This window comes from Colobus angolensis, unplaced genomic scaffold, assembly GCF_000951035.1.
Source record: "Colobus angolensis palliatus isolate OR3802 unplaced genomic scaffold, Cang.pa_1.0 Scaffold42, whole genome shotgun sequence".
Lineage (NCBI taxonomy): Eukaryota > Metazoa > Chordata > Mammalia > Primates > Cercopithecidae > Colobus > Colobus angolensis.
Window position 1 is genome coordinate 6,825,957 of NW_012117599.1, and position 13,422 is coordinate 6,839,378.

The 13,422-nt window shown below is 41.7% G+C and overlaps 1 protein-coding gene across 1 annotated transcript in view; it reads left to right on the plus strand.

The window, feature by feature from the left end:
- SLC9A2 (solute carrier family 9, subfamily A (NHE2, cation proton antiporter 2), member 2) overlaps nucleotides 1-13,422 on the plus strand; it is a 103,159-nt gene that overhangs the window by 28,494 nt on the left and 61,243 nt on the right. The gene's annotated exons all lie outside the window — the stretch shown is intronic.

Consider the following 13,422-nt stretch of genomic DNA (forward strand, 5'->3'; position numbering starts at 1 on the left):
TATTTACTTTACATATAATATCTAGGCTCTTTAGGTGTATAGAGTGGAATAGAGAACAATGTATCTACTCCATCTTCCCAGAAACAGCAATCTGTTCTTTTTTATTCTTACTATTTTTCATTTTTCACTTTTATTTTTGTTAGAGAGATGGGGGTCTTACTATGTTTCCCAGGCTGGAGTACGGTGACTATTCACAGGCATGATCCCACTAATGATCAGCATGCGAGTTTGACCTGTTGTATCTTTTTAAATTTTCATTTTCTTACTATTTTTTTTGCACAAACATTTAAAAAGATGAATTCAGGTATATCTGTCTCCTAACTTAATGGCCATTACTTTTGTCACTGATTATATCACTTCTAACTTAGTAAGAGACATGATTACAACAAATAATTACTTTCTGTTGAAGATGGCTGAATAGGAACAGCTCCCAGCAAGACCAATTCAGAAGGTGGGTGATATCTGCATTTCCAACTGAGGTACCCGGGTCATCTCATTGGGACTGGTTAGACAGTGGGTGCGGTCCACGGAAGGCAAGCAGAAGCAGGATGGGGCATCGCCTCACCCGGGAAGCATAAGGGGTCAGAGAACTCCCTCCTCTATCCAAGGGACACCGTGAGGGGCTGTGCCATGAGGAACAGTGCATTCTGGCCCAGATACTACACTTTTCCCTTGGTTTTTGCAACCCACAGAGCAGGAGATTCCCTTGGGTGCCTACACCACCAGGGCCCTGGGTTTCAAACACAAAACTGGGTGGCTGTTTGGGCAGACACTGAGCTAGCTGCAGGAGGAGGTTTTTTTTTTTTTTTTTTTTTTTTTTTTTTTTTTTTTTTTACCCCAGTGGCACCTGGAATGCCAGCAAGACAGAACTGTTCACTCTCCTGGAAAGAGGGCTGAAGCTAGGAAGCCAAGTGGTCTAGCTCAGCGGATCCCACTCCTACAGAGACCAGCAGGCTAAGATCCACTGGCTTGAAATTCTTGCTGCCAGCACAGGAGTCTGAAGTTGACCTGGGATACTTGAGCTTGGTGCAGGGAGGGGTGCCTGCCATTACTGAGGGTTGAGTAGGTGGTTTTCCCCTTACAGTGCTAACTCTGACTGTGCAGAACTCATGGCAGTGTGGCAAAGTGTCTGAGGCCAGACTGCCTCTCTAGATTCCTCCTCACTGGGCAGGGCATCTCTGAAAGAAAAGGGGCAGCCCCTGTCAGGGGCTTATAGATAAAACTTCCAACTCCCTGGGACAGAGCACCTGGGGGAAGGGGCAGCTGTGGGCACAGCTTCAGCAGACTCAAACCTTTCTGCCTGCCAGCACTGAAGAGAGCAGCAGATCTCCCAGCACAGTGCTCAAGCTCTGTGAAGGGACAGACTGCCTTCTCAAGTGAGTCCCTGACCCCCATGGCTCCTGATGGGGAGACACCTCCCAGCAGGGGTTGACAGACACCTCAGGAGAGCAGCAGATCTCCCAGCACAGTGCTAAAACTCTGCAAAGGGACAGACTGCCTCCTCAAGGGAGTCCCTGACCCCCATAGCTCCTGAGTGGGAGACACCTCCCAGCAGGGGTTGACAGACACAGGGAAGCTCTGGCTGATGTCGGGTGGGTGCCTCTCTGGGACAAAGCTTCCAGAGGAAGGAGCAGGCACCAATCTTTGCTGTTCTGCAGCCTCCGCTGGTAATACCCAGGCAAACAGGGTCTGGAGTGAACCTCCAGCAAACTCCAGCAGACCTGCAGCAGAGGGACCTGACTGTTAGAAGGAAAACTAACTAACAGAAAACAATAACGTCAACATCAACAAAAAGGATGCCCACAGAAAAACTCCATCCAAAGGCCATCAGCATCAAAGATCAAAGGTAGATAAATCCATGAAAATGAGGAAAAACCAGTGCAAAAGTGCTGAAAATTCCAAAAACCAGAATGCCTCTTCTCCTCCAAATGATAACAGCTCCTCTCCAGCAAGGGCACAAAACTGGATGGAGGATGAGTTTGACAAATTGGCAGAAGTAGGCTTCAGAAGGTGGGTAATAACGAACTCCTCTGAGCTAAAGGAGCATGTTCTAACCCAATGCAAGGAAGCTAAGAACGTTGATAAAAGGTTACAGCAACTGCTAACTAGAATAACCAGTTTAGAGAAGAACATAAATGACCCGATGGAGCTGAAAATCACAGCATGAGAACTTCATGAAGCATACACAAATATCAATAGCCGAATCGATCAAGCAGAAGAAAGGATATCAGAGATTGAAGATCAACTTAATGAAATAAAGCCTGAAGACAAGATTAGAGAAAAAAGAATGAAAAAGAGCAAACAAAGCCTCCAAGAAATATGGTACTATGTGAAATGACCAAACCTATGATTGATTCATGTACCTGAAAGTGACAGGGAGAACGGAACCAAGTTGGAAAACACCCTTCAGGATATTATTCAGGAGAACTTCCCCAACCTAGCGAGACAGGCCAGCATTCAAATTCAGGAAATAGAGAGAACACCACTAAGATACTCCTCAAGAAGAGGAGTATCCACAAGACACACAATCATCAGATTCACCCAGGTTGAAATGAAAGAAAAAATGTTAAGGGCATCCAGAGAGAAAGGTCAGGTTACCTACAAAGGGAAGCCCATCAGACTAACAGCAGATCTCCCTGCAAAAACTCTACAAGCCAGAAGAGAATGGGGATCGATATTTAACATTCTTAAAGAAAATAATTTTCCAGTGCAGAATTTCATATCCAGCCAAACTAAGCTTCATAAGCGAAGGAGAAATAAAATCCTTTATAGACAAGTAAATACTGTGAGATTTTGTCATCACCAGGCCTGCCTTACAAGAGCTCCTGAAGGAAGCACTAAATATGGAAAGGAAAAACCAGTACCAGCCACCACAAAAACATACCAAAATAAAAACACCAATGATACTGTAAAGAAACTGCATCAACTAATGTGCAAAATAAACAACTAGCATCATGACGACAGGATCAAATTCACACATAACAACATTAAACTTAAATGTAAATGGGCTAAATGCCCCAATTAAAAGACATAGACTGGAAGATTGGATAAAGAGCCAAGACCCATCAGTGTGCTGTATTCAGGAGACCCATCTCACGTGCAAAGACACACATAGGCTCAAAATAAAGGGATGGAGGAATATTTACCAAGCAAATGGAAAGAAAGAAAAAAAAAGCAGAGGTTGCAATCCTAGTCTCCGATAAAACAGACTTTAAACCCACAAAGATCAAAAAAGACAAAGAAGGGCATTACATAATGGTAAAGGGATCAATGCAACAAGAAGAGCTAACTATCCTAAATATATATATATACATCCAATACAGGAGCACCCAGATTCATAAAGCAAGTTCTTAGAGACCTACACAGAGACGTAGACTCCCATAAAATAATAGTAGGAGACTTTAATACCCTACTGTCAATATTAGACAGATCAACAAGACAGAAAGTTAACAAGGATAGTTAGGACTTGAACTCAGCTCTGGACCAAGCAGACCTAATAGATATTTATAGAACTCTCCACCCCAGATCAATAGAATGTACATTCTTCTCAGCACCACATAGCATTTATTCTAAAATTGACCACATAATTGGAAGCAAAACATTCCTCAGCAAATGCAAAGGAATGGAACTGATAACAAACCGTCTCTCAGACCACACTGCAATCAAATTATAACTCAGGATTAAGAAACTTACTCAAAACCATAGAACTACATGGAAACTGAACAACTTGCTCCTGAATGACTACTGGGTAAATAAATTAAGGCAGAAATAAATAAGTTGTTTGAAACCAATGAGAATAAAGACACAAGGTACCAGAATCTCTGGGACACAGTTAAAGCAGTGTTAAGAGGGAAATATATAGCACTAAATGCCCACATTAGAAAGTTAGAAATATCTAAAATTGGCACCCTAACACCACAATTAAAAGAACTAGAGAAGCAAGAGCAAACAAATTCAAAAGCTAGCAGAAGACAAGAAATAACTAATATCAGAGCAGAACTGAAGGATATAGAGACACCAAAAACCCTTCAAAAAAAAATCAGTGAATCCAGGAACTGGTTTTTTGAAAAGATTAACAAAATAGATAGGCCTCTAGCCAGACTAATAAAGAAGAAAAGAGAGAAGAATCAAATAGACACAATAAAAAATGATAAAGAGAATATCACCACTGATGCCACAGAAATACAAAATAGCATCAGAGAATACTATAAACACCTCTATGCAAATAAACTAGAAAATCTAGAAGACATGGATAAATTCCTGTTCACACACATCCTCCCAAGACTAAATCTGGAAGAAGTCGAACACCTCAGCAGACAAAAAACAAGTTCTGAAATTGAGGCAGTAATTAATAGCCTACCAACAAAAAAAGCCCAGGACCAGTTGGATTCACAGCTGAGCTCTATCAGAGGTACAAAAAGGAGCTGGTACCATTCCTTCTGAAACTATTCCAAACAACAGAAAAAGAGGGACTCCTCCGTAACTCATTTTATGAGGCCAGCATCACTCTGATACCAAAACCTGGCAGAGACACAACAAAAAAAGAAAATTTCAGGTCAATATCCCTGATGAACATTGATGCAAAAATCCTCAATAAACTACTTGTAATCCGAATCCAGCAGCACATTGAAAAGCTTATCCACCACAATCATTGGCTTCATCCCTGCGATGCAAGGTTGGTTCAACACATGCAAATCAATAAACATAATCCATCACATAAACAGAACCAGTGACAAAAAACACATGATTATCTAAATAGATGCAGAAAAGGTCTTCAATAAAATTCAACACCCCTTCATGCTAAAAACACTCAATAAAGTAGGTATTGATGGAACATATTTCAAAATAATAAGAGCTATTTATGACAAACCCATAGCCAATATCATACTGAATGATCAAAAGCTAGAAGCATTCCCTTTGAAAACTGGCACAGGACAAGGATGCCCTCTCTCACCACTCCCATTCAACATAGAATTGGAAGTTCTGGCCAGGGAAATCAGGCAAGAGAAAGAAATAAAGGGTATTCAAATAGGAAAAGAGGAACTGAAATTGTCTCTGTCTGCAGATAACATGATTGTATATTTCAAAAACCCCATCATCTCGTCCAAAAACTCCTAATAAGCAACTTCAGCAAAGTCTCAGGATACAAAATCAGTGTCCAAAAATCATGAGCATTCCTATACACCAATAATAGATATAGAGTCAAATCATGAGTGAACTCCCATTCACAATTGCTACAAAGAAAATAAAATACCTAGGAATACAACTTACAAGGGACATGAAGGACCTCTTCAAGAGAACTACAAACCACTGCTCAAGGAAATAAGAGAGGACATAAATAAATGGAAACAGATTCCATGCTCATGGATAGGAAGCATCAATATCATGAAAATGTCTATACTGCCCAAAGTAATTTATAGATTCAATGCTATCCACATCAAGCTACCACTGACTTTCTTCAGAGAACTGGAAAAAACTACTTTAAATTTCATATGAAAACAAAAAAGAGCCTGTATAGCCAAGACAATCCTAAGCAAAAAGAACAAAGCTGGATGCTTTAGAATTCATACAGAACCAAAAAAGAGCCTGTATAGCCAAGACAATCCTAAGCAAAAAGAACAAAGCTGGAGGCATTATGCTACCTGACTTCAAACTATACTACAAGGCTACAGTAACCCAAACAGCATGGTACTGGTACCAAAACAGATATATAAATCAATGAAACAGAACAGAGGCCTCAGAAATAACACCACACATCTACAACCATCTGATCTTCTACAACCCTGACAAAAACAAGTAATGGGGAAAGGATTCCCTACTTAATAAATGATGCTGGGAAAACTGGCTAGCCATATGCAGAAAACTGAAACTGGACCCCTTTCTTACACCTTATACAAAAATTAACTCAAGAAGGATTAAAGGCTTAAGTGTAAAACCTAAAACCATAAAAACTCTAGAAGAAAACCTAGGCAATACCATTCAGGATACAGGCATGGGCAAAGACTTCATAACTAAAACACCAAAAGCAATTGCAACAAAAGCCAAAATTGACAAATGGAATCTAATTAAATTAAAGGACTTCTGCACAGCAAAAATTATCATCAGTGTGAACAGGCAACCTACAGAATAGGAGAAAATTTTTGCAATCTTTCCATCTGACAAAGGTCTATTATCCAAAATCTATAAGGAACTTAAACGAATTTACAAGAAAAAAACAACCCCATCAAAAAGTGGGCAAAGGATATGAATAAGTGCTTCTCAAAAGAAGACATTTATGCAGCCAACAAACATGAAAAAAAGCTCATCACCATTGGTCATTAGAGAAATGCAAATCAAAACCATGAGATACCATCTCACACCAGTTAGAATGGTGATCATTAAAAAGTCAGGAAACAACAGATGCTGGAGAGGATGTGGAGAAATAGGAAAGCTTTTACACTGTCAGTGGGAGTGTAAATTACTTCAACCATCGTGGAAGACAATGTAGTGATTCCTCAAGGATCTAGAACCAGAAATACCATTTGACCCAGCAATCCCATTACTGGGTATATACCCAGAGGATTATAAATCAAGGGTAGAACCAGAAATACCATTTGACCCAGCAATCCCATTACTGGGTATATACCCAAAGGATTATAAATCACTGTACTATAAAGACACATGCACAGGTGTGTTTCTTGCAGTGCTATTCACAATAGCAAAGACTTCTAACCAACCCATGTGCCCATCAATGATAGACTGGATAAAGAAAATGTAGCACATACACACCGTGGAATACCATGCAGCCATAAAAAAGAATGAGTTCATGTCCTTTGCAGGGACATGGATGAAGCTGGAAACCATCATTCTCAGCAAAGTAACACAGGAACAGAAAACGAAACACTGCATGTTTTTGTTCATAAGTGGGAGTTGAACAATGAGAACACATGGACATAGGGAGGGAACATTACACACTAGGGCCTGTCTGGGGGATAGGGGGCAGAAGGAAGGAGGGCATTAAGACAAATACCTAAGTAGAGCTTAAAACCTAGATGATGGGTTGATGGGTACAGCAAACCACCATGACACATGCATATCTATGTAACAAACCTGTACCTTCTGCACATGTATCCCGGAAATTAAAGTCAAATAAAACATAGTAAAAAAAGAATTATTTTCTGTTTTTGTAGATTATTTTTGTTTAATGTTAAACTCTTTGACCTTCATGGAATTTTCCACAGTTGTGGAAGTTAAAAAGAAACCTGTAGGTATGTGTTTGCTATTTCTATCTGCCTGTTCCTATAACACTGGTTAAATTATGCTTTCTTTCCTTGTTGTTGTACAGCTTCTTACTTTGTAAGACATTCGTGTACCTCTGTACATCATTGTGTGGATTTACTATTTCATCCCCGACATCCATTATGGGGTTAATAAGAACATACGGTGATGTGTTTAGCAGTGGTGTGGGGGAGTGTGGCATCATACTCTGAGAACTGACAGCTCTTCTCTAGTGCTTCCTAGAAATTGTCTGCCATTTCTTCTGGCTAAATCATGCTATCAATTTGTTAAGCTCCATGGTATTTTTAAAGGATTTCTGATTGGTGTTTACCATCTTGAGTTTCTCTCCTAAAATTATCTGCCTTCCTATTGCTTTCCATCTCAGTAAATAGTCCCATTCTACACATTTGTTTGAACCCCAAACTATGGATTCATCCTTGATCATCTGTCTCACATCCTTCATCCAGGCCAGCAGCACACTCTTTTGGAGCACCTGTTACAATACACCCCCCCTCCCCCTCCTGTCATACTCACCCCTACTTTAATGGTTGGAAGTCACTCTCAGCCCTCTCCTGGTTTGCTGAAAAGGAGTCCTCCCTGGCCTGCCTGCTTCTATTTTTCAACAGTGGGGACCTGGTCATGACATTCCTCTGCTCAAAAGCCTCTCAGGAAATATCCAGCGTCTGTCCCAGGGCCACAGGCTATGCAGTCTCCAGCACTTTTCTGTCCCTCTGTCCTCATTTCTTACCTTGTCCTCCTTCATTCTTCAAGCTCCAGTCAGAGTGGCCTCTTTGCTCAAGGTGCTCCCAACTCAGGGCTTGTCCCCTTGTTCTTTTCTTCCCTGCTCTGGAAAGTTCTTCCACTATGTTTCACACCTTCACTTCATTCAGGGCTTCAGTCAGGTGTCACTCACCAATGAGGCTTCCCTTGGCACACTGATACAAAATATCCATCAAGAGGATTCTCTCATCAATCAAAAGGATTCTCTCACCTTCACCGCTGTCTGCTTTTGTCTGCAGTGCTCATCGCTGCCTGCTACTGTGTCTTTGTTGGCTGACTGACTTATTTTCTGTTTCCCACACTAGCCTGCAGCTCTCCAGTGCAGAGGTTTTGTTTAACACATTGCTACATCCCAGCACCTTGATGATTCCAAGAAAGCAAATTTTCTCTATTCAAGTTCATGTCTTCTTCAAGAAATACTTGGGGGAGGAAAAGCCATAAATGCATGCACATTTGTAATTTTTGATTTATTCCGTGAACAATGAAATCTAAGAAGCCTTCTTTTGTTTGTTGTCACTAATTACTTAGCTGATGAGTTTTTACTTTGGTAGTTCATAAAAGCACAGACACCTGCAGCCCAAGCACCTCGTGAGGTCAGTGGGCTTGCCAGAGGTCACAGGTAAAGATCAGCTGCACCCATTGAATACATTTAGTCCCCACAAATTATTGTGGGTATAATAATTATTATTGTTCCTGTAGTATAAATATTAAAATAAAGCTAGATTTGAATGCTCAGCATACAGACAGCATGTTACACAACACAGTTTCTCTGCTTATGTTCACCAAAAAGCACTGAACTAAGATCTTGTGTGACCACCCTTCATTTAATCTCTTCTTGCCCATGAAACAATTTGGCAAACTCAGTAACTGCTGTCCTACTTTAAGAAGGGGTCATTCAGGTCAGTTCTGAATGACCCAAGTATTCATTAAAGGAGTGCAGATTTTAAAACATGAAACTGTCTGATTTTTTTCAACAAGCGTCCCTGGGTTTCTTGCTGTTCCTTTCTGATTTTGTTACTCCTGGATTTTCCTCTGCCTCGCTTCCTTCATGCCACCTTTGGCCGCTGTACAGGTGGGTCTCCATTCTAACTGCATCCTGCATTTATTTTGCCGTGTTTTATTGGCTGCTTCTCGGTTGTTTCTGCTTGCCCGAGCTCCTGATCAGGATCAGTCTCATTGCCCGAGCATGGCAGGCGTGTTGGCCTCTGTGGTGCATTTCAGCAGTGCCTGTTCCTTCCTCTTTTCCCTGGCTTTCCATTCTCCAACCTTAGGAATGCGAATATCCTTTTGATACAGCAAGAAGAGCAGCACCCCCTGAGAAAGCATGGGTCTCCGAGGCTGTTGGGTTAGTGAAAGGAAAGAAAAAGGTAAAAGAGGAAATGGGAGCCTCCAAAACCAGTCCTCATCCATTTTCCTGTTGGTCTCCGTGGATCCTATGGCTTTTTTTTTTTTTTTTTTTTTGAGGCGGAGTCTCGCTCTGTCGCCCGACTGGAGTGCAGTGGCCGGATCTCAGCTCACTGCAAGCTCCGCCTCCCAGGTTCAAGCGATTCTTCTGCCTCAGCCTCTCAAGTAGCTGGGATTACAGGTGACCGCCACCACACCTGGCTAATTTTTGTAATTTTAGCAGAGACCGGGTTTCCCCATGTTGGCCAGGCTGGTCTTGAACTCCTGACCTCAGGTGATCCATCCGCCTCAGCCTCCCAAAGTGCTGGGATTACAGGCTTGAGCCACCGCGCCCGGCCGATCCTATGGCTTCTGTGCATTTCTTTAAAACTGTTTTCTCTTGCCTTCTTACATATAGGAGGGGAAGGCAACTAAAATTTGGAGGCATTTGTGATGTTAGAGGCACAGTGGTTAAGTACTGTGCAGTTGACTGCCTGGTTATGGGTACAGTTCTTTACCCAGCAGGTGCATTTGTGTCTGTTTCACAGATGAGCAGGTGGGGCCTGCGCATGTTAGGAACCTTTCCACAATCACAGGCAGAGAGCGGCAGGGCTGGGTTTCAAGTCAGGGGGCAGTCCTCCGATGGCACGCTACAGGCCCATGGTAGAAACCTCCAGGTTGTACCGCATTAAGGAAAGGAGGTGATTTCATTTGGGTATTAGGGGACTGGAGATGCTGCTGTTGGCTGACTCTTCTCACACAGTAGCAGGTGCACATAGAAGCAGGAATCAGCTTGGGGGAACAGAGGGATGGTTTTCAGGGAGCTTTTTTATTTCCTCATTTATCAGTGAGGTCAGTGAGCTTGCCAGAGGTCGTAGGTAAAGAGCAGCTGCACCCATTGAATACATTTAGTCCCCACAAATTACTGGAGCCTTCTGTAGTATAAATATGAACATAAAGCTAGATTTGAACGCTCAACATACAGATGATCACTGTATTATTTCACAGTTCTTTAAACCTTTTCAAATGTTTACAGCTATACAGATTTGGCTCACAACATGTTTAATGTTATAGTTTTAGTCCTGTTGCTAAGCTCTTAAGGATTTACTTACTAAAAGTTCTGGGACTGTAAGTACCTACGGACTTATTCTATCATTTTGATAGTCATTTATCACTTAACAAAGGGGATACGTTCTGCGAAATGCATCCTTAGGCGATTTTGTCATTGTTTGAGCATCACAGGGTGTGCTTACACAAACCTAGGCGGTACAGCTTACCACACACCTAGGCTACATGACGTCGTCTACCAGCCTATTGCTCCTCATCTACAAACCTGTGCAGCATGTTACTGTACTGAATACTGTAGGTATTTGTAACACAACAAGAAGTATTGATGTATTTAAACATATCTAGACATAGAAAAGGCATTGTAAAAAAATGTAGTAGAAAGGATAAAAAGTGGTCCAACTGTATAAGGCACTTACTGTAAATGGAGTTTGCAGGACTGGAGGTTGCTCTGGGTGAGTCAGTGAGTGAGTGGTGAGTGAATGTGAAGGCCTAGAACATTACTGTATGCTACTATAGACTTCATAGACACTGTACATTAGTCTATGCTAAACTTATTTTAAAAATTTTTTTGTAATAACTCTTAGCTTGAAACACACATTGTACAGTAGCACAAAAGTGTTTTCTTTCATTATACCCTTCTTCTTTTTTTTTTTTTTGAGTGCAACTTCCATCTCCTGAATTCAAGCAATTCTTCTGCCTCAGCCTCCCAAGTAGCTGGTATTACAGGCACCCGCCACCACACCTGGCTAATTTTTGTATTTTTACTAGAGACAGGGTTTCATCATCTTGGCCAAGCTGGTCTCGAACTCCTGACCTCAGATGATCCACCCACCTCGGCCTCCCAAAGTGCTGGGATTACAGGTGTAAGTCACCGTGCCTGGCCTATATCCTTATTCTATAAGCTTTGTATGTTAAAAAATAGTGTGTTGATATTTAACCTTTTTTGTTAAAAACAAGACATACACATACACATCAGCCTAAGTCTACACAGGGTCAGGATCATAAAGGTGTCACCAGGCAACAGGAATTTTTCAGCTCCATGATAATTTTATGGAACCACCATCCTATATGTGGTCCACTGTTCACTGAAACACTGAATGTGGTACACAGCTGTATTACCTTTCTATAATTCAGATAAATTTCTGTCCTACTTTGTTCCTGTTGCTAGAAAACAGAAGACCACAGTTGGATAATTTATAAAGAACATGGATCTTTTCACAGTTCGAGGCTGGGCAGTCTAAGCTCAGGGCACTGGCATTTGGTGTCTGGTGAGTGCCTTCTTGTTTTCAGCCTCACGTGGCAGAAGGCAGAGGGCATGTGAGAGTGGAAGAGCAAGTTAACCAACCAGCAACGCTGTGAGAAGCCGCTGTGTAAGGACCTTCATCCCACGAATGAGGAAGGAGCCCTCATGGCTTAATCAAACCTTAAAGGCTCCACCTCTTAAGGCTATCACGTTGGCAACACCTGAGTTTTAGAGGGGGGACCGCCAAAGCATAGCATTCTCATATTCTGCTTTAGTTCTAAAATGTTTTGAATGCCTGCAGGATGACTGCTATTATCCTGCAAGTAAGTGCTCTCCAAACTTGAGCTCCGTCCAGTGACCTTCATGTGCTAATAAGTCACTTTCCACGTGTTCTCCATGTGCTGGCCCAACCCACACCTCTCTCCTCTTTCCCTACAGGCCTCCTCCTAACATGTTCTCTGTTTTAAAGCCACAGTGGGCTCTACCACGAGTTAAGAGGTGGATATTTCCCACCATTTTTCCATGTACTAGAGAAGCCCCTTCATGGCTCTGTTTAATGCCTGTCTTTTCCGCCTTGCCCAGATATTGTCCTACTCTGGGTCTTCCTAAGCAGACTTCCTCTTCCATAGCACTTGGCTGGGGCTTGACCACACTTTGCCTTGTATTAGAGTAAGTCATAAATATATGTTGGGAGCTGTATTGGGAACTCTTTGAGATTAGAGATCATGGCACGTTTATATCCCTCATAGAGTAGTTACTTGAGGCATCCTGACAAATTGATTGGGTTGTCTCTGAAGGAGCAAACATCTCAAATATTAAACCTATTCAGTGTTCCAAATGCAAGAATTAGACAATGAAAATAAATACATTGCCAATGTTTCTGAATGCTACAGATGAGAGTAGTTATCTAAAAATGGGCTGTGACCCGACTACCTTGGTAGTAAGACCCTGGATTTCTTTCAGCTTCAATTCCCACTTAAATTTTTACAAAGCATGAAAATAACTGCTTTGCCTACTGATTAGGGTTTTTATGAGGATGAAATGAGATGTTACATCTGAAAATGTTTTAGAAATCACTGAATTGTTTCACATATAAAATTGCGCCGGGTGCAGTTACTCACGCCTGTAATCCCAGAACTTTGAGAGGCTGAGGCGGGCGGATCACCCGAGGTCAGGAGTTTGAGAGCAGCCTGGCCAACATGGCAAAACCCTGTCTCTACTAAAAATACGAAAATTAGCCAGGCATGCTGGTGCGTGCCTGTAATCCCAGCTACTCAGGAGGCTGAGGCAGGGAGAACTGCTTGAACCTGGGAGGCAGAGGTTGCAGTGAGCCGAGATTGTGCCACTGCACTCCAGCCTGGGTGATAGAGGAAGACTCCATCTCAAAAAAAAAAAAAAATAATAATAATAATAAAAATGTGTTATTCCATTTCCACAGTCCCAATATTGAAGAAAAACTTAATAGGGGTTTAGAAAAATGAAAACTGTACAGTGTAGATAATGTGTATCTATAGCACTCCAATTTTAATGTAACATTTTTTGTCTATGTGTGCTTCATGAATAGTTTTAAGGGAAACCTCTGGTTTGTACTGTAGTCTGAGAAGCCAGTGTAAAGACCGTGATACTGACTTGGGAGATGGTGAAATAGGACCCAGTGGTTCTATCAAAGGGAACCAATTTCCTATCTCCAA